The 26458-nt window shown below is 34.5% G+C and overlaps 1 long non-coding RNA gene across 1 annotated transcript in view; it reads left to right on the plus strand.

Moving 5' to 3' along the window:
- The window catches only part of LOC140696905 (uncharacterized), a 96952-nt gene that overhangs the window by 12149 nt on the left and 58345 nt on the right, over positions 1 to 26458 (plus strand). The window contains exon 2 of the long non-coding RNA XR_012073558.1: positions 1053 to 1172. This is a non-coding gene — a long non-coding RNA (uncharacterized lncRNA). The remainder of the gene's footprint in view (positions 1 to 1052; positions 1173 to 26458) is intronic.

Genomic DNA, 26458 nt, shown 5'->3' on the forward strand with positions numbered 1-26458 from the left:
TTTATATATTTGTGCTTCCATCTTTAAAATCAGTTTGAAAACATTGAAATCTCATTTGCTTTATTAACAAATGTTTTATAAGAAGCACATAAAATTTACCATCTTTTTAAGTGGACAGTACAGTTGTGTTAACTATATATACATCATTAAACAACAAAATCTTATCACTTTAAAACATTACTTTTTTGCAGCAGGTGCTAACCTACTATGCCACAAATGAGTTTAACTGTGTTTCAAGTCGAACTTGCCAACTGGATTTCTCATGTTTTGAGATAGTCTTAGTGTCTGTTCTCTCTTCAAGGTTAAAGGCTTATGGCTATAATAAAATCACCTTAAGTTCCTCGCTGAATAGATCTCTTTACTTACATCATTTTTTAAATACCACCTCCCCATTTAATTTGAGAACTACTTTATTTTCACAGTAAAACTGTGAAATATGCAAAACTGCAAAATATATGTATGAATAATACATTATTTAAAATACCTCATCTAAATATGTCCATAGACTGAACAACCCTTTATAAAGAAATGCATCGTATCAGTAATTGGTCAATAACAATGAAAAGCATTTTGCCTCAGAAATAAAGTTGGAATGACTGTATGGGTTACAAAAATGTAGTGTTATTTAGATTAGTGAGAATATTGACTTCCATATATAAGTTTATATTAATATTTACACTTTTATATCAGCAATAAAACTAAAATATTATATATTTTTTTCTGGCCGGGTCATTTGATGTTCGTTGGTTTCCATGAGTAGCTGATATACTCTGCAAAAACATGGCTTAATTTTATCATGTAACATATAAAATTCTTCCAAAATACATCTATTCTAAGGAATTCTAAAAGGCCTTTTGGCAACAGATACATGCACTTACTGATAATACAAACTAAAATCTAAAGTAGTCTCTTAATTTCAGTGTTTTTGAAATGGTGTTGAGTGCAGAGGGGCAGCCTTATATAATATACTACTAATAATAATGGATGCCATTATCTATTCTTATTGGATTACTGTTTGCTGTTATAACCAGTGCCCACTTCACACACTGCAGGTGACTAGGTTCCTGTCTCCTCGCAGAAAGAATTCAGAGTTGACACAAGGAGGTCAAGAAAGTCAAGTGAGGATTTATTAAGTGATAGGACACTCTCAGAGAAAGAGCGGGCAGATGCAGGTGAGTGCTGCTCTGAGTTTCTTTGGCAAGTTGGTTAAATAGAGTGTAAAAGTGAATGGATGGAATGTTCACTGGGGAGGAAGGGTTTGAGGTTGTATTCCCTGATTTCCATCCCAGCTCCACCTTCCAGAGGGGAACAAAAGGTTACATTCAAATGCTAGAGATTCCTGCCTTTTCCCACCTTTGTGCCTCCAGGACACTCCTCACCTCAAAATCTGTGATTTCTTATCAGCCTGGAGGTTCCTGCTTTTCTCTTTCTGCCCAAGGACCCCCCTTTGTTTACAAGATGTGTAGTTTCCTGCCTTTTGGCCTGTGCCCCTCCTTTCTCTGCTTTTCTAACACAAATACTGTGCAGACACTGGCTTAGACTGTTTGGGAATGCAGCTTGTTTGGGAGGACAAGATACTGGGCATTGGAGAACACTGAGCTTAAATTCTAGAACTAGTACTTGGTATTTTGATTCCACATTTTTTAGCAAGTAATTGAAACTCTGAAACTTAGTTTCATTAAAGTGAATTGTGAATAACAATAACATCCACTTTCCAAGATTCCTGTAGCTAAGATAATATAGGACATTACTATGTGTTTCTGAGATGGCAAACAAGGCTGTAGGAACTCAAAACTCTTTTCATGGCTTGATCCCCAAAGTAACGATTGAGAGAAACGTTCGGAAGGAAGTAAGATAGTACATTAATTCATTTTATTTTAGTTGTATAAAATAGTCCCAGATAGAATTTTTTTAGTTTTCAAGTGTGTCTTGACATTGTTTGTTCACAAAGAATTAGGTAAACAAAGGTACAAGCTGGCAGAGATAACATCTCATTAAAAATAAGCATTTCACAAGTTCTAACTTTTAAACAATTCAAAATATAAGCAGCTTACGTGTGGAGTAACTCCAGTTTTCATGTCTAATTGTGTATGATCTATGATATTAATGTGGAAATGGTTTGAGATCAAAATAGGGACCTTTGGTGTAAATAAATTGTTAGAGAAAAACTTATTATAAAATTCCTTTCAATTTTATACTATAGTTTTACTAATGGACTAAATGGAAAAGTTATAATTTAAAGATAGCTAAAAGATATGGAGACTCGAGAAAAAAATAATTTTCATGGCATTATACCCCTACTCCAAATTTTTAAAAAAGATAACTATCACCTTTGTGTTTGAAATGGTTTATTTACCTTTCAGTGATGGCGTACGTCTCAAAAATGTGGTCTGGAGCCTTAACACATTGTCTTTGAAATGACTCAATGCCTTTGAAATTTTTTGTTGAAAAAAAATTGGCACAAATGAGAAAGTTATTATTTGTGTGATAATTCTCAGTCTGTAAAGCACAAAAAATAAGGATAAATTAAGTAAATTTCTGGAGGAAATTACAAGTATAGAGTTTTCCTGTATTTAATGTGGCAGTGAATTGCCTAATGATGTCCATTAACAATCAGCTGATTAGTACATTGTCCCGATGATGACAGTGCTCTAATCAACAGCACATTTAGGGTCAGATTGGTCAAGTCAGGGAACAAGGAGAAAGTGCGAAATTTACTCTGAACTTTTCAGGGTCAAGAGGCACTTGGCAGGGTTTAACCCAGATTAGTGACAGCAGCTACCTTTTAATGGAACGGACCTTTCAAAATAGGACAGAATCTTCAATGCAGATACATTGTAGTCTTTCAGATAGTTGATAGGCCTTTCATTATGTGTTATATACAACAAGAAAGCTGATAATAAGATAAAAATTATAAGAAGAAAATAGAAAATATTTTGGGAAAAAATTAAAAGAGAAAAATTGAATTGACTGAAAGGAAACAATAGACCAAAGCCTGAAGTCTCCTGCATTTTTGTGGTGCTCAAAATTTTTACTTTTGAGCTTTTTATTCAGTATTAACACCTTGTCCGTGGGATTTCAATTCACTTTGTATCTCTCAAAGCAACTCTTTTTAAAAAAATAAATTGTGGCTGCATTCTAGGGGCACAAATTAATTTTTAGAGGAAAAGGCCAATGAAAAGATTGTATTTGCTTAAAACAGGACATAATTAGTGGCAGAAAAGCAGCTCGTTTTTAAAAACCAAATCAGAGCAACAATTGTAGGCTCTATTGATTATCCCTGTTTGGAAGAGTGATCATTAGTAAATATTTTGGCCCAGAGATTCAAGTTATAGAGCGTGGTGCCGAGCAGTCGGGCATGATTTACTATGGAAGGCAACGGGGGATGAGGTTTTCAACAGGGTGGCAGCTGGAAATAGGAAAACCATTACAGTCAAGAATTGCAAAAATGTGGCTTCTTAATGATAATCATAACTTGCCTACAGCTCCAGTCTGTGGTAATGAAGGAAATTCCATGATTACTGCCTTTCAGTTTTTCAAACAAATATATTTTTTCTGTATAAGTTTCTATCCACATTCATATATGTGAATAAACATAAATCCAAGAAATCTCTATACATGCCCATGTGTATAATGTAGCAAATCTGTGTTTTTTAAATTTTACTGAACAATCATTCTTGTTTGAAATTGAAATTGCTGTGTATAAATGAAGACTTTTCACAAGTACTCTGTCATCAGAGAGACACACTATTACTGTTACTATTATAACTACAAATAAAATGAACTAGTAAGAGTCACAAATAGAACACATACTGATCTCCCAAAAGATACAGTATGAAACTATTTCTCTCATTATATATAGAACTTAAATTTAAAAAATGGTAAAAAAGGATTCTGTACCCAAACATAGTGATACTAATTATGATTACTAATGTTCTAGTGTTCTATTATTGTAAGTAGCTTTTACTTTTCAAGATATGGTAAATCTAATAGTATTACAATGTAATACAACTGAAACACTATAGAAGATACACTTTATGACTGAGCTAAGAATAAGTGATATATTGGTTACCTTAGGGGCAGAAAATATAGTAATTGATCACTTATGGTTTATTATTTTTAAAGTTAGTTACTTTTTTCTCCTGGCTGGTTTATTATTTTGTTCTAGGTTATTTAAACCTTCATTTTAAGAAAATGAACCTTAAGAAATAGTCATCCCTATGCTAACAATCACTTCTTTTTTTCCTTTTCATAATTATAATTTACAAATGTTATCCCTAGACACTCTAGCAACAATTTGCTATTCTTTATTTCTGAGAAATTGATGTATATATAGGTGTCAAAAGAAAGTCCCAGAGCTATTCTAAAAGGCTGCTGAGTAAATATTGTTGTAATTCTGTGCTACTTTCTTTCTTCTCTATGAAGAACAATTCCAAATTTTCTATGTAATTGTAATTAAAAATCAGGAAGCTATAATCAAAGTGTTACCCTTAACTCACCCTTTCTCTGACAGCCTTTGCCTGCTGTGTTCTCTGATCAGTGTATAGCAACACAACTCATCATTTGGATGTGGGTGTTTCCTTTGTCACCGTGGGTAAATGTACCTCTTATTTAATGAACGAATTAATCATTGCAAAACTAGCAACTTATTGTAATCGATTATACTCACAGTATTTTCTTTCAAGTTAGGGAGCTGAAATAGTGTCCTAAGCACTCTAATAGTCAGAAAGAGCAAAAATACACAGATATTCTGAGATGAGATTTCTTCCTTATTGTTATTGAGTTTAAAGATTTAGGTACATTCTATTTTTGGATGTCTGTGACAAAATGAAAGCATTTTGAGTCATGGCAGATGAAATTAAATGCATTTAAAATACACCTTTACTTCTTTTTCTCTACCTTTCCTGTTCTCATATATCCAGAATGATGCTGAACAAATACCTGAAGCAATGATTAAGTAGTTGAAAAAGTAAGGCTTTCTCATTGGTAAGATTCCCAGGAAGGTCACAGTGTAGAATGTGAGAGATCCGTAAACCTGAACGTGAACTCCATGATGGGAAAGGTAGAATCAGGAGATTTCTTGAGTGCTGCGTAGTAGGAAATCCAGGAGCAGTAGTCAAACAAAACCAAACCAAACCTCAGGGGGACACACCTGCTGTTTTTGGCTTTGCATTTTATTTACTGCCATTTGTTTCCTATTTAGAAAAGGGAACTATGACAACAAAGGTACTTTGGCCATAAGCATCTTTGGCATAGACATATTTACCACAAGCATTTTTGCCTCATTACTAATGAGCCATTAAGCAATTGTGTCTCAAAAGATTAAAAAAAAAAAAAGAGAGGGACATTAAAAACAACATGATGAAATGTGAAAATGGATAACAAAATTTAAAAGACTTTATTGCAAAGTACAAATATTTGGATTCATTTAACATGAGTGTAGAGTCATGGCAATAATTCATAATAACTGATGTTGCTTTGTGGTTTGTACCTGAGCACTCATCTTTGAAGTCCGGTTCATGGTAGTACACATGTTTTTGCTTGTTGATTCATCTCCTCCTTGGGCATCACACTTTTTCTTTTTCAGTAAAATTCCTTTCTTCAGTAAGAGAGGTATCAGATTCCAAATACTAGGATCCACACTTGTGACTGAGCTTTGTGTTGTGTTGTGAAAACCTTCTGCACTGTTGCTTGTTTTTAGCATCTTGTCACATGTCCACTGATAGAGGGTCTAAAGTTCTAAGGAAAATGTGGGTTCAATTCTGTGCCTTAAAAGCCCTTGACCTCTTTCTCCATGAATGTAGTAAATTTCAAAAAAAAAAAAAAAAATCTTGGGGCAAATTATTGCCACCTGTCAGCTCAATAAAACCATCAATAATGTCACTAACTGGGAAAAATGCTAACTCATTCCAACCAGTTGAAACCAAACTGTCAACCAGTTATTGCATCTTTTATGGCAAAACTGCCTAATTGCTCATATGTTTGGCATATAATTGGCAGAAATGCTTGCAGCAAAAATGCTTGCAGCAAAAACGTTTGTGGCAAAGATATTTAAGGTGAAAATACCGGACACGACAGCAAAAAGACACGCTCTTTTCCCTTACCTTGCTTCCTAGCACTTTCGGTTATCATCCCAGAATTTCACATCTCTGAAGTTCTCTGCAGGAAAGCTCTGATTATGAATCAAACTCCAATTATGGCGTAGGTTATATCAGTGCAGAACAGCTTGTTTGTTCCTGATTATATCTCCTGTGAGCTCCAGCTTGTGTAGCTCATAGTCACGCAGTGGTCTGCACTTGAGGCTGCGGAGGAAAGGATGCAAGTGTGTGATTTGCGGACTGGGAAAATGACCCTGGTTTTCAAACCTGATGATAACCCCAACCCTGATGTTTAAAGGATTTGTGCCTTTACAACTGTAAAGGATAGAGGAGGAAAAAATATTATTATTTATACTATTATAATTAAAAGGGCATCCTGGAAGCATGTTAGGAAATACATAATTTCTTAGTTGTGAGAGAAAGAAAATTAATAAATGTAGAGACTGTCAAATGTGACAGTTATGTAACAAAAGGAATTCCATCATGCACATAGGGAAATCTGCCTCATTCCATTTTGGTTTTGGTTTTGTTTTTTTAATTGAAGTACAGGCAGTTACAGGGTGTCAGTTTCTGACATATGTCCCAGTAATGCATATGCATACATATATTCATTTTCAGATTCTTTTTCATTAAAGGTTATTACAAGATATTGAATATAGTTCCTTGTGCTATACAGAAGAAACCTGTTCTTTTTAAAATCTATTTTTATATATAGTCACTAACATTTGCAAATCTCAAACTCCCAAATTCATCCCTTCCCACCCTCCTTCCCCCGGTAACCGTAAGATTATTTACTATGTCTGCAAGTCTGTTTCTGTTTTGTAGATGAGTTCACTAGTGTTCTCTTTTTTTTTAGATTCCACATATGAGTGATATCATATGGTATTTTTCTTTCCTTTTCTGGCTCACTTCACTTAGAATAATGATCTCTAGGTCCATCCATGTTGCTGCAAATGGCATTATTTCATTCTTTTTTATGGCTGAGTAGTATTCCATTGTATAAATACACCATAGCTTCTTTATCGAGCCATCTGTTCATGGACATTTAGGATGCTTGCCTTACTCAGTTTTAGATCGATCACAGCAGGATCATGAAATATGTCTTCCATCTGAATCTTTTATCTTAAGAAAAAGTTTTTCATGTTTTCTAAAGAGATTAAGAAAACTCAGAAATGTCTATTTATATTTTAGAGGTTGAATGGGGTGTCTGTCCTTCAAGTAATATAGGTTGGCACAGGGGTATGGGACTACTGAAAAGAAAGTTTCTAGAAACCAGATTTTCAGTTGTGAATAGTATTTGCCTCATTGGATCCTTGCATTAAAATGAGACTCATTGTGTACATCATTTGGTACATAGCATAACACAAAATTACTATGTGTTGTTTTCTTCTAATTTCCCATAATCTCTCCTCATCTTCCTCCAAGTCAAATGCTTGCAAAACCACATTAAGGAAGACGTGCATTTTCATATAAACAGGAGAACATCTACATATGACCTAAAAATGGTAAAATTAAAGCCACTTTGCCTGTTAAAGAGTTATCCATTCTCCAACCCTTCTCAATCTTTCCTCTGATTGCACACACACACCACTTAATAGAGAATGCCATGGCATCATTCTTATCTTATTAAAACTACTTTTTGTCCATCAAAGATCTTCAAATAGTTATTGTGAATTCATTAAATTGATCCACTCTGGAAGCCACAAGTAACTGGAACCCATTTATTATTGAGTTGCTCAAAGGCAATATAATTTAGAGCCTAAAGATTAAAACAAATTTTTGGCAGCAGGTTTATATCTATAAAATTTGTTTTAAATTTCATTTAAAATAATCATTACTATAATTGAAAAGAATAATTTATTAAGATATTTGAGCCAATGAGTATTGAGACATATAGCTACAGAAGGATAGAAGTAGAGTTAGGAAAAAGGAAAGAGATCTAGTTTTCAAGTTTTGCCAACCTGAAGAATAAACAGATGGCAAGTAACTGTCTGAAACTGACACATCATTCTTTTTTAATTGGATGTGATTTAGATTTGTACATACTGCTTTTGTGTTCAGGAGAGAAGACAGTTCTTTTTTTCTCGAGACTGGCAGTAGCTGCTTTAAACATGGTAGATGGTAACAACATCCTTTAAACAAATTTTGTAGGTTTACGATTCTTTGTAGAAGAGAAGATACTAGATATTAATTAAAAAATAAACTGTATTTAAATAATTTTTAAAGGGTCAATAAATTATACCCGTAAAAATGACTATAAAGAAAATTAAATTAGAAAGTAATGCCTCAGAACTAGAGAATATATGAAGCTATGATGATATGGAAAAAATACATGTATTTAATTTGGGGCATTTGAGAAGTGGAAGGATCTCCAGATACATTGTGAGTGGCGATTTTTTTTTTCTCAGTGGGAGGTAAGATTAAATTGGCTTAACCCTATATAAAGAACTTTTTACATAATATGAATGACAGAGTGAATTTAGGTTGAATTGCCATTAAGCGTTTAAAGGGAATGACCAAGGGAATTTGGTAAATTTGCTTTAAATAAGTTTTTAAATCCTTTTCTGTTAAATGTACATCCCTCTTAGGTAAAATTATTGAAGAAATTGAGTTAATTAACCCTTGATATGCTCTGAATGGATCAAATGCATATCTTTTTTTTTGTATGCTTATGACCTGTTACCACAGATAGAGAAAATGTGTAGTAATTTCAATATTTAGTTATATATATATATATATTTAATTCATGCACACATAAGCAGATCCACAGCAAGACTATCTTTGGGTTGAAATCCCTCAATGAATAAGACTATATATACATTTTCAACACTATCATCCCTACCCCAAAACACTAGAAAACTCCCCCTCTTTTTAGGGTACATTTAAGAATTCTTTGGTTAATACAAATACACACAAATAGACTTTTGAAATAAATACAGTAGGCAACTATCAAGAAAGTGAATTAACTGTTGAAAATTAGGTTTCCATTAGTGTTTTTATTGTTCTGTTTTTCAGTTTGGTATTTTGAATCTGTCACAATTCGATCATGAGCATAAATAATTTTTGTGTTGTGGTTGTTTAATAAATAGGCTTACTAAGCTCCTTATTTAATATGTGAGCATGAATTCACTATCTGGAATACTGAAGAACCTTGGAACAAGACATAAATGTGACTCACAGGAACAGAGTTCTCCGTCTCTTTCTCTGAGATTTCCCTAAAGTGAATCATGTGTATGGAACAGTGTTGTGGCTTTGGGTTTCCTCTTAGCAACAGAGAATTTTTGAACCCCATCACTCTTCCATCTTTCATTCATCTCTTCTCATGCTATGCTGAGTGATTTGACATTCATAGACCTAGGGTCATATAGGTATTTTTATCATTAAAATGAGTTTTCTCTCTAGAATTATATTTCATGAAATCCCTAACCCATGCTTCCCAGCCCATTTAATTCTCAACTCATTCAACCTACATCCTTGTTGGCAGTCTTCACTGCAACACTAGTTGTCTAATGATTTTTCTGTATGTATTTGATTTAACATTCCCTCAGAGGGAATTAATTACACCTCTTTTTAAAAGTGGAATAGAGTAAAAATGAGAATTAAATAGATTTCTTGACTCACTATTAATGTTTTGCAAGTCATCTGTGTTTTAATGAATACAATTTTACAGGTACTAAGAACATAAAAAGATAATATAGAAGCTGGAAAGTTCTTAAGCAAGGTAGAAGTGTTTACGGAATGCATCTTGGATCTGTAAACCTGAGAGGAAACATTGCAGGTTAGTAGCTTTATACTTCAGAAGTGTGTTTTGTATTTGAGTAAATTCTTTATTTACTCCATGGCCATGGAATCATGGCTGATATACAGTGTCCTTAACCTTGATGTGGTAAGACAGTAAGACAGAATTCGATATTGGCATTTATGAGGCCATTGCTTTTAATAAAAATTCCTAGATTATAAATTGCAATTTTAATAGGAGGGATGTTTGTTTTTCACTTTGAAGCAGAAAATAATATAACTAGGCAAAATAAGGCATTAACGGTTCTTCTTGTGCAGCTTCGTACAGAAATGAGTAAATCAATATATTGCAGGTCATATTACTCACTGGAGACTGCAGGGTACATTATACAACCATCATGTGATGTTTCAGCAGGGCAGTTTCCATTAATGCCAATGGAAGTTAGACTATTGAAATTTCAGAATATAATTTAAAAGTATACTTTACAGGGAGCATATTTTAAGAAGATGCAGTAAGCCACAGGAAAAAAAACTGTCAGATTTTTGTTACAGTTTAAATTAAACCATTGTGTGACATCACATCTAGTAAATTTTTATTTTATTTTCTTATTTTCTTAGAAAGGCTCAGTGGATAGTGACAATGAATAGTACAATAGTACAACAACAAAAAGTAACGGCAGGTAGATATAAATTTGTACTAAGAACAAATCATGATCGAAAGAGGTATAGAGATATGGCTTACCTGACTTCTAATCTTGGATATAAAAATAGATATTACCGATATGGCTTAAACCAACAAATTCAGCTATGTCATCTTATCGGTTGTCTGATTGTGGTTCTTTAATTTTTTAAATGTTATAAAGGTAATGACATGGTTTAATTAAGCATAGGATGAGCTATATACTGTTTATAAGATAAGAAAATAGGTATCATATTTGTGGCAATATGAAGTAATTGATAACTACCACTACAGTGGTATCTACTGTTAACTTTGAGTCCATCTTCACTGTTGCCAATAACTTTAGGATGTCAGCCAGTTATGCCATATCTTGGGACCTGTCTCTACTCTTAGAAGTTCTTAATGTCTACTACTCATCTAGACACATCTGAGCCAGATCGTTCACTTTCGTATTGGCATTGGTATCAGAATGCCAGGGTTCATATCCCAACTCTGACACTATGTAACTGTCATATTGAGCCAGCTATTTATTCTCTTTGCCTAAATTTTCTTATTTGAAAGAATGCAATAGTAGTTCCTATTACTCCGCATAGATAATTAAATGAGTCAATACGTGCTGTGGTTAAAATAGTGCCTGGATTATTATATGTTAAATGTTAATTATTATTATTGACATTTTTTATTGAAGTATAGTCAGTTACAGTGTGTCAATTTCTGGTGTACAACGTAATGCTTCAGACATACATACATTTGTTTTCATATTCTTTTTCATTATAGGTTACCACAAGATAATATAGTTCCCCATGCTATACAGAAGATATTGTTTTTTTCTCTGTTATTATATATAGTAGTTAATATCTGCAAATCTCAAACTCTCAATTTATCCCTTTTGACCCCCGTCCCCCCTGGTAACCACAAGATTGTCCACTGTCTGTGAGTCTGTTTTTTTTTAGATGGGTTCATTAGTGTCATCTTTTTTCCTTTTTTAGTTTCCACATATGAGTGATATGGCATTCTTCTTTCTCTTTCTGCCTTACTTATTAATGTTATACCATTATTTCTCTTCCTCTTGCTGCTCTTGGTACTATTGCTACACAAAGATGTGTAATGGTTTTAGTCTCTTTGTGAGACAAAGCTAAGTCTTTAAAGTAATTCAACTAAATTGTGTTTGATATTTCTCATCTTTGTCAATGCTTAACCTCAGGTGAATATTCTCAGAGAGGAAGAAATTTTCCTCTCCCTTTCTAGGTTTTTCTGGCTGGTCTAAGACTTAAGTTGACATGAGATGGATTAACAGAAGAAAATCAAACAAAAGTTTAAAAATGCCTGTATGTGAGAGGGACCCAGGATAACTGAGTAACTCATCAAAATGGCCAAAATCCTCCCCTTAAATACCATCTTCAAGTAAAGACAAAAGTAAATGTTGAAGGTAGCGATTTGGGACTTCAAAGGGGAGGAAGGCAATTGACATGGAGATGGAAAAGTTTAAATGAATGGTAAACAAATGTTTTGGGGGCCTTGAAGAGACAATGGGACACAGAGAGGACTCTGAATTCTGGGCCCTGCCAAGTTTCCCCCACCACACCTCACCCATATTCCTTGCAGATACATGTGATTATAGCTCTATTCCTGGAATAGGACCTCTATCTAAATTCTTTTAGGCAGTTAGGAGGGGAGTCAAAGTTTCTTTCTGAGTCCTTTGGACTTTATTGTTTTCAGCTCGAAATAAGCCAAGCACCAAAGAAATATTTTGGGATAGTGACTTTTTCTCCCTTACAGTATCAAAATGCTGATGTGAGACTACTCTCAATACAGTTCAGCTTCAGCATGATTTTCCAACACTGATGCCTCAGAACGCTTCTGAATATTTCTGTGCAAATATTTCACCTCGCAAAAATGTTTCTTGGTATTATGGTTGGAAAGGATGTATAAACCTTCTTAGTTTTATGTACAATAAGATTATCTTTGGGTTGGTTGTTACCAGGAACAGACTACCCCTTTATTCTGAAACCCCTTAGATCGATGTGATGTTTAATGTTCTAGTATCAAACAGAAGTAGCTAGAATCTACTTGTTGCTTGGGTTTTCTTACTTATTTTCAAATAATTTAAATGAGCATAACATAAAAGTATGGTTGTGGAGATCCAAAAAAAAAAAAAAAAAGATATTGGGCTTGGGAACCCCTCTGAAATATCCTACCTGAGCTGTAGATCAAGAGACAGAGGTTACTAGATCAGCTGCCTTGAGTAAAACTGTCCCCAGATAAAATCTGGTAGCAATGACTGTATAACGCTCAAAGATCAAGTTGCTCCAAGTTTTTGTAAAGTAATTGAAGAAGATACATATGATCGAACGTTCTTCCTTGGACTTCTCTCTTTACCAACATAGAACTGAATTGTTTTATTTTAGTGCTCCTTTTTCCCCAGGTAATTGTTCTCTTTGTCATTATAACCATGACCCTAAGTGTTAAAATTGAGGAAATAACACTGTGTTACTTATTGACTCTTAACACAGGAGAGATCTGTACAGAAGACATTCCTACGGCTCCGAAAAGTATGTCTATCAACATTCCTATCCTTTCTACTCTGTATTTACTGCCCTTTAACTCATTAGGTTGTACTTTGCTTATCCAAAAGACTCTGTCCCTTTGACTCCCCGGAATTCTAAGAAAATTTCCCTAATCACCTCAGTGGACAGAACAGTAAAATGCATTCTCTTTGGCCTCCATCATGACTTTGAATGGAGATGAGATAAAATCATTTCTCTGCTAATTTTATGGGGCCTTTAGCTTCCTTCCTGTGTTGGCATGTTGCAAGATTTTAATACAATTCCAGTAAGAGTCTTTATTCTTTTTATAAATTACATGCAGTTATGACATCTAAAATGTAATCATTGGAAACAAGTTCAGATAAAATTCATTTTCATCTTACCCATTTTTCACTTGTCTGAGTTTTGATTGGACACTAACTGCCTAACTAATAAGAACTTGCAACACAGTCATTCTCTATGAGAAGATGAATTTTAGATGCATGCTTCCTTGGTTAAGCTAACTTAATGCTAAGTATTGGATAGACTCAATCCCTTTTTAAAAATGGAATTGCTTAAATGAAGACTGTCTTTTGGAAAGAATATTGACAAATTAGCAACTGAATACCAATATTAGTAAACGAGCATATATTCTTTTTTAAACTTATTACAGAAACAGACTTGTTTCCACCACTCACCTAGAAAATAATGGTGCAAAACATTTCACTCATGGATGAGGCATCCTTCTCCCAACAGTATACTTAGGAGCCAGGTATCATTCAACCAAAGATCCACTGAGCTGTTTTCATGCTTCAGAGAATTGGTACAATTGCATTTCTCCCAAGGTGGGGCACTTAGTCTTGTACCAGATAATGTTGTTTTGGTTTTCCAGTGGAGGTCATAAAAGAGATTGATTCCTGCCCTTGGTTATTTTTGCCTTCCTTGCCATCTGTAGGGCTGTGTAGCATGAACTCTTTCCTTGGTGGCTAGTCTGATCCATTGCTTGTTTGCAGGGCCCTAGAGACTTAGAAAACGAAATTGCTCCTGTAGCAGGCACCCTGCAATTACTCAGGCTGTAACTACATAGACCTAACAAACTGCATCGCTCCCCAGGTGCCTTTCCTGTGCCTCACTCTCTGCTGTTAGGCCTTATGCTGCTCCAGGGATCTGGGAGATTGAGCGTGAAACTTTCTAGAGTCATCTGATCTTTGCAAAGCTGAATTATACCCAGTGTGTATCCAGAGAAACATGTATCAAACCTCGTGTGCTTCAAGAAACTGAGTTGGTCTTATCTCTGTCAATGAATATACATTGAACTTCTGCTAAGAAATAGTGCACATCTAGTAGAAACGGATATTTAACAAAGCAGTGTCTATTTTTAGGTTGTAGAAATGGTAAGAAAAGGAGAGAAAATCACATTTAAATTGAAGACTTTTAAATGAAAAAGCTTAGAACTTTATTAAGTTAAGAGCCCCCTTTGTTTATGGTTCTCTCTAACTTTTCTGATGTTTCTTGAACTACTTTGAGATTATTAATTCCTTGTGCAGTCAATCATTTATGAGTGTATTGTCCTTTTTACAAAGTTATTCTATATTGATAATGGCAAATATAATATCTTTCTCAATAAGTGTGTTTTTAATGCTTGAAATATGTTATTTGACAATTTCAGCAGGCTACAGTTAGGAGTCATAAGTAAAGCTGCAGTAACTTTTTATTTACTATAATTAATAAACTAAAGTGCTCTATAACTATGCTTAGAAGAAGCTATTTTTAGAATAAAGTCCATATACGTGTGAGCCAGTTTATGTAAGAGAATGAAACTATTTGTAAACAAGAGAATATTTTAGAGTTTTTATTAGTTAATTGCCTGTGATCCTAATCCTTTTGCCATATTTAAATTATTTTCTGTTTAGAGTCCTGTTTCTGCAACATTTTACGTTTTATAAAAGAATGTAAATGTGCAAGTTCAAAGGTGGGGAGCATTGGTCAAATTTGCATTGTTCATGGTAATTACAAGCCCTTCCAGTAAAATGTGTTTATTGGAAAAGTAAGGAAGTGTGGGGGGAAAAATGAGACTGCCATTAAAAATTGGTAACTATTAAAGAAATTGTTGAGTGATGACTGTTGGGAGGAAGAAAGTTTTCCTCTTACCCTTCTAGAATTAAATTGACATGAAACAGATTAACAGAAGAAAATCAAATTTAATTTTGTATGTATGAGAATCCCACATACATGAGAGGGTCAGAGACTGCTTGTACATGATTGAGTCAAAGACAGAAGAGGAGGTGTAGATGCCATCCTGAGCTAAGGAATCGGGTAGGAGCCTGGGGTTTCCAAGGACAGAAGGGTCATTCACAAGAGGATAAGAGGAGCAGATGTTTGGTAATTTGATGTTTGCCCTGCCGTGTATGGTTGGGGCCACTCAGGTAAGATTTGCTCTGGTAATAACTCTTTTTCTGGGAAAAATCCCCAATTTAAATTCTCCTCGGTAGTTAAGGGAGGGACAGTAGTTTCTCTGGAGCTTACCGAGTTTCTGTTGCCTTTTAGCTCAAAATAATCCACACGTCAAAGTGACACATCTCGGGGAGGCCTTTTCTGAACCCTTACAACTGAGGTGTGCAAATCAGTAATCAACTGACCATTTCAGTCTCAGAGGTTCAGAGAGTGAAGCTCACTGGTAAGATGGAGGACAAGGCAACATCTGATAGAAAACAGTGTTTGGCAATCAGAGTAAATATTCTGAAACATCAGTAATTACTTTTTATCACTTTGGAAAACTTCAAAGAAGTTAGACCTAAGACCCAGTGAATTTTTTTTAATCTCTCCATGATATTCTGATAAAAATTATCATTTATTTTCATGCTACTGATGTTTAGATTTCCTCAGTTAATATCGACATAGTTATCAGATTGGAAACTGCTGCTACTTTTCCTGGTTGAAGAGCAGTGTCCAGTCACCAGTTATCAGAAAATAGTGGAGTGCTTTTTGCTGATTAGCCTGCATTTTTAAAGGTGACAATTTTGCTCAATATTGTGTGAGTCACTCAGCATCCTAACATTTGAGATGATAATAAAAATAATATTACTTTTTACTTCATTTACCAAATACATTTTGTTTAGGTAAATTTCTGCATAAAATAAAGAGACTCATTTAGGTTTAGGTTTATTTAGAAACAGAATTAACAATGTAACATAGCTTAAAATTCTATATTGCAAAAGCATTTCTCCTAAGTCTCCTGGCATAAACTCAGAACTATTAAAGCAACTTATAATGTCTAATAGGGAAGGAGAGCCTGTTGAATAACCCTTCCTCCTTTTTTTTTTTTTTTTACCTCAGCTGGGTGCTTCCCTGCAAATGAGTACTTAATTGGTTAATTATACTCTCCACACTTAATCTGGTGGCTGGGTCTCAGGCTAATGTTTTCAAACTCTGAAAAAAGTCTGAACTGTTCTTACTTTAATTGGAGCATTTTCCTTCAAATGAATTAAATGATAGAAGTTGTGACCTTTTAGCTTTGCTTATGAATTTCCAGTTATCCAAAAATGTGGCTTTTTCTTCCACTACGAGCAAATGAAAAAGCAGTTTTTGAGATGAATGAGGATATTTTTAGTTCCTTAAAAGTGCTACTCCTTGACTACGGAGAGAACCAGCCACACAGGTATGCTTGCTTTCTCCCTCATCTCAAGTATCACCTTGGCTTCTCCAGTATCTTAATTAAAACTGATAGTGTTTCCTAACCGTCAGAGTGATTTAAGTACAATTTTAGTATGAATACATTTTGAAAAATAGAGCATTTTAAAGCAGGTTTCTACACACCAAAATAATTGTTTTTGAGACAGTGAACATGGGGAAATGAAAAGGGCATTTAGGCTTGTTTAGCTGTCCTTGTTAAAGCTTGCTGTCCTTACAATGCACAAAAAGGTGATAAGTCCTCTGGACCTTTTACAGAGCAAACTAATATACCAAGGAACAAAAACCTCTATTCTTCTCCTACAATTCTTATGTGCCTAATCTATCATCGTTGCAGAAGGAAGAGTTGGGTCGGAAAGGCAGCAGTTTGGCACGTGGGAGTACCCAAAGTAGAGGTGAGGAGGCTGACAGTGGGGAGGTGCATTGAAGAGAGGAGGGGACTGACTATGGGTTTTTTAAATTTCTTTTAAATAATGTCCTCTTGGCAAGGAAAGATGACTCCGATATAAATGCAGTGAGAGCAAAAATTGAAGGTATAGCTGCTCATCACTGTTGAAAAATAAGAAAGAAACTTTATTTTCCATAGCATTTTCTGTAGCTGTTGCTGTTGCTTTTGGTGCTTTGGTGCCCTGTGGAAATACTTAGCATAGATGTCAGCAGAACAGGAGCTTCAAGGCAAGAAGAGGCAACAGGACTACCTGCCAGAGCACTAATTTTCATGCCCATTCTGGCCACGTTATGTAACTCAAAGAACAGTTTTATAGTTCTGTAAAGAGAAGCAAAAGCGAATGCTCTCATCTTGGGCTCCCCGTGAAGCCGACTCCAAGACAGAGGTTGTAGGAGGTCTACAGGGGAGTGGTCTTGAGATGATCTGCGGAAGAGAAGGGGAGGAGGAAGGAGGAGCTGAGGAAGAAGTTAGGCTGCAGTTTAGTCTAAAGAAAACCTGTTCTGAATATGGCATGACCCTTCAGAGATCTCCCCAGTTCAGGCAAGAAACTGGATTCAGCCTCCCTGGGAAGGAGGTGTGATGTTTGGCAGGGTGGTTCCTTTTCATCAGAGGCATCCCCAAAGGGGACTGACAACTGAGAGTTGTCTGCTGGCTGTGCTCCTAACAGATGGAGAAATAAATCCTTTGTTCCTCAAAGGGGAGCGAAAGTGGAATATAGGATTATAATACTGGCAGAAGCATTTGAATTTTTTCCGACATCTGTTTCTCCTCTTTCTCTCTTCCAATCCATCCTGCCTATAGCTGCCAAACAAATCTTGACTTGTTTATGAAACTACAAGATCTCCCGACTGCATTTAGAACCAAATTTTAGTACTTAAACTCCATAGTCTCTTTTTGCCTGCCCTTTCCCTTCTTTAAATAAATTTTTATCCCAGTGTCACTTCCTCCAAAAAGAAGTTTATAAAAATAAACTATCTGCTCACTCTTTCTGGGACACGTGCTCGTTATGGTCTCTCCGTCTCTGCTCATGCCTTTGCCTCACAGCCATTGTTTCCTTGTATTTCCAACCTCATTTTGGGTTTTGTATCTTCTGGAAGCATGTTCTTCCAGGCTCCCCTGATCTTTTTTTCTCTAGCCCTGACACACATGTGTTCTGTATGGCAGCAAGTCTGTCTCTAGTTACTAGAGGCAAATCACAGAGGGAAATCCACTGTGATTGTTCAGTTTTGTTTCCTCTCACAATTGCTAGCACTTTACTGGGGCCATGGAGGATACTTAAAAACACATGTTACTTATCTGACTGAATTATGTTTCTTATTTTCTGAAGCAAGCAATAATGGTTCTGATGTGGGGCCATACGATTCCTCCTCCTCTAAAGTCCCAGACAACTTTATCTATTTCTCTTTCATAAGGAATAGACATATATTTTCTAGATATTTGCATACAAGTCTTATTTCTCTTATTTGTAAGCAACCTTAGGGGAAGGCCATTGCTTATTCCTGCCCTCCTTTATTTATCCCAAATGTATAGTCCAGTTCTTTTCAAGTAGAAGGCATCAAATATGTATTCATAGTGTAGTGTCATGTCAACAAAATTTACCAGATATTGAGGCTATGAAAGTATATTTTCTGGGGGAAATGGAAGATGATTCACTATCATGACCTTGTTGCTTCAACTAACCAATTATTGCTCTATTGAAGGAAAAATATACCAGCCTCACTATCATCAGGTCTGTATTATATTTCAATGGCATATTCTGTGAAGTATTGAGTTTGGAGAGTAATGCCAATGGATTTTTTCAGTTGCCTTAAATATTTGTGTAAACAAAGGCATATCTCTACCCAAATCTAATTAGCCCACTGAGTAAATTTGATCTTTGATGCCCTGTGTGAATACACAATTTCCCTTGTTTTGTGGACATTTCTTTACTGATATCACATAAAGCTTTTCCTATCCATAGATTAAAAACTAATATTTTACTAAATCTTTTTCTTTTTGCTAAACAATGTAATTACTGTGACATTTACAGATATATATAAAACTCTCTCCTCTTCCAGGATTTTCCTAAAAGACGCAACTTTTGGTTAACATCACGAGTCACAAAATTTGCTGTCTCTTATGCTGCTAATATGCTATGCGAATTAATTTGTCTGAAATCAGAGAAGATAAAAATAACAGATCATTCATTTTAAGAAATTTACTCAGGGAAATGAAGACAAGTTTTGATGTTAAAATTTATTCATTTTCATCTTCTGATTATTTCCCATACTTTTTCTATTATAGCTATAATACATACTCATTATATTAATAGGAAAGCAGGAGAAAAAGCTCCGTGTATGTAATAGAAAAGTCTGAAATACAGAAAATATAAAAAGTAGAAAGAACAGTCAAATTGGCCTTAGGCTCTACCTACATTGTGAGATTTTTCTTTCTCCTCTTTCTAAACATAGTAGTATGTATTTTAATTATCCTATATATTGAATTGTATAGGTTGAAAATTCCTGGTTCTATTTGAAGTGAAGTGATATTTTTCCCCCAAGTTAAGAACATTCAGGAAATGATCACTTTGACTCAAGCTATTCAAAATATATCCAAACTGACATCTAGGCAAACTATCTGAGATTTTTACTGTTCTGTGAAATTAGTAAGGAAAAACAATGTAATATTGTAAACATCTGAGGTGGATGGCAGAAACGGCCCTTACTACAATTATTTACTCTTGTAACCATGACCTTTGTCATGAAACTTTACTGAGCCATCTCTCTATGGGACTTGGTCATTTGACCAGCTTTGGTTAATGAAATAAGTTGGGAGTGCCTTTCTGCCAATTCCAAACCAAGGCCTCAAGAGGCTTTGAGTGTTTCGACTTGCTCTTCCATTGCCATGAGGGTGCCCTGGCTGGCCACCTGAAGAGGAGAGACATGTGAAGAGAGATGAGTGTCCTGCTTTTCCCAGCAAATACTCAAGTGTATAAAGTCTCCTCAACCAGACCAAATGGATGTTCTATTCATTCCTATCCTTACTTGCTAACTTACTGATTCGTGAGCCAAATAATGCTTATGGATGTATAACACAGAACTTCTGTGAATGCTATACAAACTTGTGGCAAAAATATTCCTTCAGAGCTCCTGAGAAAGATTTGCATCATCCATTGCCACCCCAGGGGACATTATTTAACTCACAGCAAAACTAAGTCACTATTGAATGTTGACAGTGAAGTGGACTGTATTTTTAAACTTCTAATATTTCGTATGTCTTTCAAGCACACGTGCTGAGCTTAAAAATAGGAGATTCACTTAGAAGAGTTTACTGTATGTTCATAGAAACTCTTGTTATCTAAGAGCTTAAATTCTACAGTAGTAGCTTTCTCTGGGCTCTCTTAAATTTTATTTCACCATTATTTTTTACTACATACCTGTAAAATAATTTGGGAAAACGATGTACTTCCTTTCATATTTTTGGCTCACATCTAAAATGTTGTATTCTAATGGAAAATAAGTATATTTCTTACTTTTAAGAGATAGAAAGTGTACATTTCATTTTAAACTGAAAAAACTTGAAAATCCATTAAGTAGTAATAAATATTTTATATATTTATAAGGTCAACTTAACTACTTAATTAAATAAAACAAATCTAAAAATATAATGTATTTTACCTAATAAGACTTGCAGAATTTAGCAGTCTTGTGACTTATACAAAACATTAATATTTTAAAGAAGGAGCATCAGTAACTGATGCTTTGGATATTCTGAATGCAGTTCTTTAGACATAGGTCAGAATATCCATTTCTGATGTAAAATTCTGCATGTGTATTTATGTTGATATTCTGTGCCTATTGGGTGTCTGTCTAAAGGGAAGGTTTTAAGGTTTAAGACAGCTTTGATTAATGATTAAAGGAGACTCTCCTGTATCAATAGTTAAATGTATCTTTTTATTTAGCATCCTAGAGTTTTTTTAAACGTTAGGTTGCTCTACTTACTAAAATTAGGAGTGAGAGAGGGATGTGCCTATAATTTTGTAGGGTGGGAACAGACTATGTGAATTTAGGTTTGTTCTCAGATCAATTTTAAGAAAGGCATGTAAAAATGTAGCAATCAATCCCACTGAAACTGTGCATACTAACCCCTTATGAAGTTTTTATATATTCTAGGACCCTGGGTTGAAGATCCCTGGTTGAGAAAAGACAAAAATAATGTCACTGTAGTCCCTTAAACCATACAGACACTCAATGAGTTTCCCAATTTAGTGACACTGCTTCCAATTAACAAGGACAAGGAAGGTGATGATTAGGTGCTAAAGGAAGCAATCCAGGTCACTTAGTACTAAGGATCTGAGAGAAGGGGGATAAAGACATATACAGTTGTAACGTAGCACATTATATAAAAAGACAGTTTTGCATGCCAACAATCTGTGAATGCATTTCTAAGTGTTCAGTGTGTGTGAACATCTACGAGATAGAAAACTGCTTCAGGGCAGAAGCTTTGTCTTACTCATCTTTGCCTCCTTCAAAGTACAGCTCCAGTGGCAGATCCCCCATATTGTTTCAATTCAGGTCAATCTAATCCAGTGAAAAGGTCATATTCCTAGTGGTTGAAAGCCTGGGTTCCAGACCAGATTGCCTGGGTCTGAATCTCAGCTCTTCCATTTAGTATACATGTAACTTTGGGAAAGTTGCTCAATTTCTCTGTACCTCAGTTTCCTATCCATGAAATGGAGTGCATAATCAAAGTTACCTCACTTAGTTGATGTGGGGTTAATTTAAATCACATAAAATAGTGCCTGGCTTATCATAAAGACTTTACAAATGTTAGCTATTTTTATTTGGTTAATCTGCCATTCCTGAAGTCACCAATTTAAAGTTTACCTAAAAACCTAGGAATTTTAAAATTTCTGTTCTCTACGGATTGAGCATTACCTAATTAATGTCCATAGTCCAAGTGCCTTTATCCATTCAATGACTACTAACCCCTTATTGGATATTTTATTTGCAAATCTCTTCTCCCATTCAGTAGCAGCCTTTTCATTTTGTTGATGGTTTCCTTCACTGTGCAAAAAATTTGCTTGATGAGGTCTCATTTGTTTGTTTGTTCTGTTTTTTGTGTGTGTGTTTTGCTTTTGTTTCTCTTACCTGAGAAGACATAGGCAAAAAATATTGCTAAGACCAATGTAAAAGAGTGTACTGCTTATATTTTCTTCTAGAAGTTTTATGGTTTCAGGTCTTACATTTTAGACTTTAATCAATTTTTGGTTTATTTTTATATATGGTGTGAAAAAATTTTCCAGATTGATTCTTTTTGAATGTAGCTGTCCAGTTTTCCAGTACCATTTGTTAAAGAGTCTGTCTTTTCCCCATAGTGTATTCTTGCTCTTTTGTCCTAGATTAATTGCCTGTGTAAGTGTGAATTCATTTTTGGCCTCTCTATTCTGTTCCATTGCTCTGTGTCTGTTTTTGTGCCAGTACCATACTGGTTTGATGACTGAAGCTTTGTAGTATAGTTTGAAGTCAAGAAGCCTGATAACTACACCTTTACTCTTCTTTCTCAAGATTATTTCAGCTGTTTGGGTTCTTTTGTGTTTCCGTAAAAATTTTCAACTTATTTGTTCTAGGTCTGTGAAGAATGCCATTGGTATTTTGGTGGGGATTGCCTTGAATCTGTAGATTTCCTTGAGTAGTATGTTCATTTTCACAATATTAATTCTCCTAATCCATGAGTATGGTATATCTTTCCATTTGTTTGTGTCATCTTCAATTTCTTTCATCAGCATCTTATTGTTTTCTGAGTATAGGTATTCACCCCCTTAGATAGATGTATTCCTAAGTATTTTATTATTTTTGACAGGATTGTAAATGAGATTATTTTCTTAATTTCTCTTTCTGATAGTTCATTGTTAGCGTATAGAAATGCAACAAAGAACTCACACAATTCAACATCAAAAAAAACCCAATGTAACTAAAAAGTCGGCAGAGGACCTGAATGGCATTTTTCCAAAGAATATAGCCAACAGATAGATGGCTAGCAGGCACGTGAAAAGATGCTCAACATCACCAATCATCAGGGAAATGCAAATTAAAATCACAATGAGCTGCCACCTCACACAAGTCAAAATGGCTATTTTCAAAAAGGCAATAAATAACAAGTGTTAGCGAAGATGTGGAGAAATGGAAACCCTTGTACACTGTTAGTGGGAATATGAATTCGTGCTTCCACTATTAGAAATAGTATAAAGTTTCCTCAAAAAAATTAAAAATAGAACTATGACATGGACTAAATTTCATTCCTGTGTATTTGTTTGGAGAAAACAAAAACACTAATTCAAAAAGATACATTCATCCATATGTTTATACCAGAATTATTTACAATAACCAAGATAAGGAAACAACCTAAGTGACCAATAGATAAATGGATAAAGAAAACATGATATACATGTATAATGGAATACTATGCAGCTGTTAAAAAGAATACTATTTTAAATTCTATAAAATGTATTTTCTGTCACTAGTACAAACAATATATTTTGGTTTTGATCTTAGCTTACAGATAATAACACTAGTCATATCTCTTGATTTTAATAATTTTTATAGATGATTTGGAGTTTTCTAGATAATTTTCCCATCTGCAAATAATAACAGTTTTGGTTTTTTAATTCTAATTTTTGCCTTTCATTTATTTTACTTGTCAAGCTGTGCTGACTAGCATGGCAAATATTGAAGAGAAGTGATAACTGTGATTTTATCAGAATTATACCTCTTGGTTAGTATTTTTAAAATAAGAATTTATGCTTTCAACTATAAAATTAGTGTATTTATATCATTTGGATTACTGACATATTCAGGTTTATTGTATGATTTAGGGGTTATATTTTGACTATTTCTAAATTTTTTAACTTAGGTTCTTTTTTCAGTATATATATATATGTATTTATTGAGGTACAGTCAATTTACAATGTATCAGTTTCTGGTGTATAGCACAGTGCTTCAGCCATACATGAACATATATATTCATTTTCATATTCTTTTTCACCGTAAGTTACTATAAGGTATTGAATACAGTTTCCTGTGCTATACAGGATAAACTTGTTGTTTATTTTATATGTATTAGTATCTGCAAATCTCGAACTCACAATTTATTCCTTCCCACCCCATAACCTAGGTTTTTATTGTTGTTATTTGCCTAATTCTGTTTTTCCCTTTTAGTGGTTTAAAAGATACACATTCTATTTCTACACTTTTCCATTAAATTTTAACATGTATACTTAAACATCTAAAGTTAAGTAGTACTGTTGCATTGACCTGGAATATACTAAGTGTAATTTTGATCACTTCTATTATTATTTTTCACCTTTTAGCTTAATTTATTTTTATCCTATAAATCAAATATTATTATTAAATATACAGTAAATGTTTGCTTATGTTTAGCTACATGGTTACAATTTTTTTTTCGTTTATTCATCCTTTTTTCTTCCCAGAACTTAATTTTTGAAATTTATTCCTAGGAAATTTTATTAGTGAGAGCTTCTCTAATAGTCATCTGTTTCTGTTTTATATGTCTATTTTTTTTTAATTTCACAATCATTCTTCCAAAATAATTTACTTGGCATAAGGATTCTAGTTTTGACATTTTCTCATACAACATTGAAGTCATTGCCTCTGGCTTCCACTGTTGTTGTTAAGATGGCTGCAACTGTCAGTGCAGTTCCTTTGAAGTAATCTGTCTTTTTACAGCCCCCCCCATTATCTACTTTCAGACTCTTTTCTATGTGTTGTTTCGCAGCTCAGCTGAAAATGGTCTGGGTTTATTTTTACTTTCTGTTTGGATTTCTCGGATTTCCAGAAACTAAGAATATTTACCATTGAATCTATTCTGAATAATTCTCAGCCATTTTCTCTCCGAGGATATTTTCTTCCTGCTCCACTCTCTACTCCACGATCTCACTCAAGAGTTCTGAAATATGTTCATATTTATATCATATGTTGTGTGTGGTCTATTAATATTTCCTTGGGATTTGAACTTCTGTTATAATTTTTATTTTAAAACATCTTGATCATTGCTCTTTGCTTGCATATTACTTTCTCTCTTCTAGATCCTCAAGCAGATGAAACATGCTTATTTTATATTTTCTGATAGTTTTAATTAGCTAAATTAGGTTTGTGTGTGGGGTGGTTCATTTATTAGAAATATCTGCTGATTCTTGCTTTTCTTGACTGACACTTGCTGAGTTTTTTTCCTTTTAATTTTCAATTGTGCGCCCAGTTGTGTTACGGCACCCTTCACGGGTACTGTTTGACTCCGCAGGACACGTGGTAGAGGGCCTTCTTCCATGGAGGATTTGTGTTCTGCCTCTGCCAATAATCTAAACAGATGTTTACAACTTTAAATCCCTTCTTTTTAAATGGAATTATTTTTAAGGATTTAGACCACACAGACAATTTGATTTTTGTTTCCCAAACTCTGTAAGCTTATTTACGTTTCTGATCTCAAAGGAGTCATTTATTTTTATTCCGCAACAAAACTAACACTAAGAAAGAAAATTCTCTCCTCTGTCTGGCATTGCTGACTAGGTTTTCTCATATCCTGCCTTTATATGGAGTGTTTTTCATCATGACTTTGTATATTCTACATGGGGCACAGAATGTTTAGACCGTCCAGATTTCTGGATATCCTCAGGATATGTGTCACAGGCATTGTTGGTGTGTATTCTCTGTTCGTATACTCTCCACCTTAGAGAAATGCTGTTACTCACTTTTTCCCAATCATTTACAATGACTTCATTTTATCTTGTGTAGCAAGTTTAGCTGTGTTTTAGCAGAAAGATTTTAGAATATCTAGTCCCCTATGTATCCTAATAATGGAAGTTCACTGTGTCTCTTTATATTTTGATTATATTTAGCTGTGGGTAGCTTTGTCTAGAGCTTACGTAGGCTATGATACACTGTCAGTTAGTTCTTATAACTCATTTATTTTATTCAGACTTTGTATTCAAAAGGTTTTCTTTGAAGGAGGATTGTGGAAGCTCTAGTTTGAGGACAGACTGCTGGGTTGACTGAATACAATCCTACTGGGGAAGAAGAGGACTTAATTGGAGTGATGTGCATAAGTTCATAAAGTTGACCTTGCTGTCTCACATAATTTTTAAACATCTGGCACCGGGTTTCATTCAACCTCTTGGAGAGTGACCTCCATTTCAATGTAAAGATCTTTTGAGACTGGGATACATACTCACTTTAACTTGAAACCTTTGATTGTATGCTTCATTAGGAGGGGATATATTTTGCATACC

Source organism: Vicugna pacos, chromosome 6 (assembly GCF_048564905.1).
Source record: "Vicugna pacos chromosome 6, VicPac4, whole genome shotgun sequence".
Classification (NCBI taxonomy): domain Eukaryota; kingdom Metazoa; phylum Chordata; class Mammalia; order Artiodactyla; family Camelidae; genus Vicugna; species Vicugna pacos.